General features: G+C 43.2%; 1 protein-coding gene across 14 annotated transcripts in view; it reads left to right on the top strand.

The window, feature by feature from the left end:
• Window positions 1-1158: 1158 nt before the first annotated feature.
• LOC101846409 (WD repeat-containing protein 7) overlaps window positions 1159-5491 on the top strand; it is a gene marked incomplete in the record, with an annotated part of 80853 nt that continues 76520 nt past the window's right edge. For all 14 annotated transcript variants that reach the window (XM_035968319.1, XM_035968305.1, XM_035968306.1 and 11 more), the window contains 1 exon segment: window positions 1159-1248.

Genomic DNA, 5491 nt, shown 5'->3' on the forward strand with positions numbered 1-5491 from the left:
AACACTTTCATTCAAATTTTTTAAAAGGAAAACAACTTAACTGAAAACTTCGGTCCACTGCAGCATCATATCGGTTCTTACACTTAAATTTAAATACAACACATATGCAAGGCATTTTTACTAATTGACTTGCCTAATCTCAAGGACCTTGGAATAAAACATTCTTTCTTATCTAGATTTCAGTGCTTGAGTCGGGGATTCTCTCACCGCAGGTAGACCACAGTTCCGCCGCGAGAGAGGGCTCCTATCAGGCGTGCGGTGCCGCCCACGGAGCATCCTCCATTACTTTTAATCTCATTGGGAAAGGCACTTTACACGAACTTCCCACTTGGCTCGGTCCTATCGGAGAGGAACGTTAAACTAGGAGGTCCCGCCCCTTAAATAACCTATAAGTCTTGATAGGGGCGTTAAACCTACTGTTTCGACACCATTTTTTTAGTTCCCTCTTAAACTGCTGGCTTTCAGCCACACCCCTGATCTTCTGGTAGGAAAAATCTAGGCTACACCTAGCCTTTTTGAACAGGCGAAAAAATCTCGGAGGTCCCTTGTGCAAGTTGCGCACGCTAAAAATCCCTCAAATTATTGGTGGTCTAAATTGTAGCCTATATATTATAGTAGGCTTCGGACGCCACCCGGGCAAAATTCAAAATGTCCCACCAACTGAAAATGTTTGGTGTGTCCCGGTGCGCTCATATTATGACCTTATGCAGTTGTGAGCCGTACACTCACAAAAAAGAAAGAAAAAAGAGAGCTGTCACAATGAACGGAACCAACTGCAGGATGCCATTTTTTTCTAATTTGTAATCGCGGTCTGAACAATTATATGACTATTGGAGGGACAACTGCACTTTCTATGCTGTTGCTCTTTGACCAAGAATACAGAAAGGTTTAATGCTGTAGTCTAGATCTAGATCTAGATTTATACATCTAATATTTAACGCGAGCAAGCAAAGCCCCTCTGTTATAAACTTCAAGGTGTCCTGCTTAGGCCTACTCATAAATCCTAATGTAAAATGCGACTTGGGGATAGCAAATCATTCAGAGGCGTGTGACTATTCTCAGCAGTCTGGGAATATCAACAGCTAACGTCACGACATTCTATGCGTCACGAGATGAAGGCTAAACAGGAAGTTCAAAACCGAAAGTAGCTGTTTATGTCTTATGATAATATTCAAGATGGCATAACACTTTGTCGGTGACTCTTGTCCTCTCCGACTTTGTGCCCATTAAACGTCATTTTTACGTCAGGTTTGTTTTTGTGGACATTTAATTAGTACTGTGCACTTTGCAGGGTATTTTGTATATAATCTAGAATCTAGATCTAGAAATCTAGATGGAAACACATTTGATTTCAAAGCAAGTGATCAGCTTGAATTGTGTTGTTTGTGAAAAAGTCAGTTTGACAACTGCCGGAAGTCACACTATTACAGACTTCTAGATTCTCTAGATTCTAGATCTATGTAGATCTAGATCTAGATCTAGATCTAGATTTAGATCTAGGTCTTATATATATGTATGTGTGTGTGTGTCATTTACGGTAGCGTCAATTGCCACCGAGTGACGCGGTGGCAATTGACAAAAATTGACTTTTGTCAATTGCCACCGAGTGAAGCAGTGTCAAGTCTGAAAACAACACTAGACTCTATCTTTATACATATAATGTGTGTCCAATGGGTCTATTTGTTCTCAACTAATTTCATTGGACGAGCATCTAGTCTAGAGCTACGGTACCAACTTGGCGTGTTTTCAATGAGACGTATCTAGATCTAGATTTAGAACCAACACAGGCAATTCTAGAAGTAGGCCTAGAAGGTCACAAATGCACACAAACTCAAGCAGAAATTCACGTTATATCGGGGAACATAAATCGGGGGACGGGGGTCAGGAAGGAAAGGCCACACTCTATTCTCACCCGGGGTGAGAATAGCGCAGGCGAGTCTTTTGGCTATTCTCACCCGATGTGCGTTCACCGTTATAGTCTACCTCTAGGCCAACCAATTTTGCGTTCAACATGAACCACAGAATTCTACATTGTGATAACTGAAAAATTGTAGAATTCTGTGCCGTGAACAAACGTTCCATTACTATTGTTAGCCTAAAAGCGTACAATTTTGTCTGTGGGCAATGGAGAGAGAGAAAGAGAGAGAGAGAGAGAGGAGTAGCGCGAGAACTTCCGGGCAAAACAAAATGGAGACCCGCGTAGTTCGGCTCAATTCGAAAGTTAAATAGCCGTAGCATCTTTGTAGACGACCAAATTAATTTACTTTTGTGTTTTTTTAACATCATTTTTTAACTTTGTTTTGGTCAAATTGATGGTCCACACCGATAGAGACAGTATTCAGAAAGAGACAGAGAGAGAGAAGAGGGGAGGAGTAGATCTTGCGAGAACTTTCGGGCAAAACAAAATGGCGACTCGCGTAGTTCGGCTGGATTCGAAAAGTGAAATAGCCATAGCATCTTTGTAGATGATCAAATTAGCTTACTTTTGGGCTATAACGTAAATTTTCCTTTGCTTTTATCCATTTGATCATCCACACCAATAGAAAGTACTCCGAAATTAGGAAAAACAGGTCTTGTTTCATATCAGGTGAGAATAGCCAACAGTGGCATGTCTCATCCGGGGTGAGAGGTCGATCGTATTTTTATTCTCACCCCGGGTGAGGATGGCTACTTCCGTCAGGAAAAGACAAACACACACACACACACACACACGAAAGCACAACACCGAGCACTCGAGCACAATAAGCTAGATCTACCCACAAACACAAAAGAGCTCCAATTTACTCTTTGGCAATTGACACTACTGTCATTTAATTAGTCCTACTTTGACAGTAGGCCCAGGCTTACTGGCTTACCGAGTTTAAATTCAGTATTCTCACTGACATAGCCTACACATCCAGTAATGACAATGTGTCTACGTACACGGTAACCGGGCACCTAGCCTCAGTGTCTACGTACACGGTAAGCCCCATCCGGGCGCCTAGTCTCAATGTCAAGTACATTGTACACGGTAACCGGGCATGTAGCCTCAATCTACGTACACGGTAACCGGCAAACGGGTACATAGTTTCAGTGTCACGTATGGCCGTCGTTATTTGGACTCGAGTCCGAATAACATTTTTTCATATTCGGACTCGAGTCCGAATAAAAAAAATTCTTATTCGGACTCGAGTCCGAATATGAAAAAATGTTATTCGGACCCGGGTCTGGAAAAAAAAAAGGAAGTGTCTTCTTTCTATAGATCTAACGTTCAGTGCTTCCAATTTTCCGCCATTTTTTAGTTTCCCCCACACTTATCTGCCGATCATATGCCCGCCGCCTCATTGATACGCCCCCCCACCCCCCATGTTTCCCTGTTTCTTTGTTGTAGAAAAAGGTAAAATTGAAGATTAGCAGACCACCTGGGACCTACACATTATGAGCTGTGTAAAAAAAAAAAAAAGACAGATTCGTTCAAATACACAAGCCTGTGTCATCTCGATTGTTTACCAAAAAAAAGTTGTGTTGCTGTGTAGAGCCGAGCATACGGCAACTTTTGATTCCATAGACGAGCGCACAATTCATTACGTAGATCTACGTCAAGACTGGCTTATTATTGTAATAGTGATCAGTTGCCGGGGGACAAAAGACAGACGCGTAAGCGACGTTCAACGCCCGGACCGATAATGCCCCCACCCCGACACGCACACACAGCGACACGTGTGCAGGCCGCCCTTCCGACCCCGACACACGCTAACGAGCCATCTTTAATTGCTTCTGGTGACCTTTTGACAAATAAACATTTATCACAAGCGCTATAACTTTTCAGGCCGGCCTCAAATTCATCGTAAGATAAAAACTCGGCTCCTGCACAAAACGCCATTTTGCCTGAAGTGATCCCGGTCTCTACCCAGCCTGAGGCGAGTCACGAGTGAGGCAGGACAGGAAGCCGGAGTCACGAGTCACAGGAAGTCGTAAGTCGGAAGTAATGTCATGCTGGACAAGAATCAGAGTCCGAATAACATTTTTTCATATTCGGACTCGAGTTCCGAATAGTCACTTCGGTCATGTATACGGTAACCGGGCAGTTCAGAACTCAAGTTCAGTTTTCGTCATCCGGTGTTGCCTTCATCCCCACCCCTCCCCCGACTGTACCTTTTTAAAAAATCAATAAATACCCCCCTATTCCGGAGCCCTACTTCACAGCGCACAGACTTTGAATGAACTTTGGTGACCCCAACAGGTACTGTGTGCATTCACAGGTTCACTGACCGGTCACGATGGCGAGCCCGACAAGACACGACTTTTTTTTTTCAGCAAGTGACAGCACAGGACAAATATTGATTTATTTTCATTCCGGTTACCGTGTACATAGATACTGAGACTAGGTGCCCGGTTACCTTGTACGTAGACACTCCGAAGCCTTAGTACAGTCTTAATTAAAATAAATAATAATTTGATAGAATCTAGGCCTAAGCATATATAGTAGAGTCTAGGCCTAAAGAAGCCAGACTGTATTCCGCCTTCCTGCTTGTCATAGAGAGATCATATAATTTGATCTAGAATAGATCCAGATCTAGACAATCTAGGCCTATATCTGCAATTATTATGATTCTAAAGGCCTATTGGGTGGTCACATTTTACTCTTTTCGTCATGCAGATGGTCAATTTAGCTTGCCTTTAGCTTAACACTTTGTCCACACGGGATGCCGATCGGCGAAGTTAAGAAGCCGTCCCTTTTCCCCACGGGATGCCGATCGGCGCCGGTGTGATCTAGACCTAGTGTGCATATATCGCACCTGTGTCCTGGTCCGTGGGGATAATTGTTGCGCACTCTATGCGCTGCGTGGGTGGAAAGTGTTAAAACCCTAGAAACGCTCAGCGTTTCACTGGAAGTAACCTGCCAAAAATGGCCCGCCGCCAGGGCCGATCGGTTGTAGACATGGGGGTTTGGTGGGGGATAAATAGCACGAGATGTATCTGTTAAATGACCATTGATGGCTCAACGGATGTAAAAGGCTTAAAACCATATCTTTACTTTTAAAATTATAGAATGAGCCATTCAAAAATGAGCTATAAAAAAATTATACAAACAAAGCGCAAAACGCGATAAACTCACCAATTAGTACATTAGCACAGCGGAGCAAGTGATATTACACATAATAATGTGTAGTCGCTAAGCTGGAGCATGTCAATTTATCGATCGATACCTTGGCCAAGAGATGATCTACGAGGTCAACATAACTTGCAAAGTCATTGGTCCTATTTATAACTGACCTGTAATCTACTATGTCATATTCCGCTGGAATACTGAAATTTTCCGTTGAAAAAGGTCAATGTCTAAAGTCCTTAAATATAGGGTCTGCCCGCTTCCCATTTGAAGTAGGTCAGCTCTATATATAGGGCCTGCGCGCTTCCCGGATAGACCGGCTCATGCCCTTTATATAGGGCCTGCATGCTTCTAGGGTTAAGATGGTCTCAAGGTTGTCTTCATGCAGCTTCTTTGGCGCTC

This window comes from Aplysia californica, unplaced genomic scaffold (assembly GCF_000002075.1).
Source record: "Aplysia californica isolate F4 #8 unplaced genomic scaffold, AplCal3.0 scaffold00051, whole genome shotgun sequence".
Lineage (NCBI taxonomy): Eukaryota > Metazoa > Mollusca > Gastropoda > Aplysiida > Aplysiidae > Aplysia > Aplysia californica.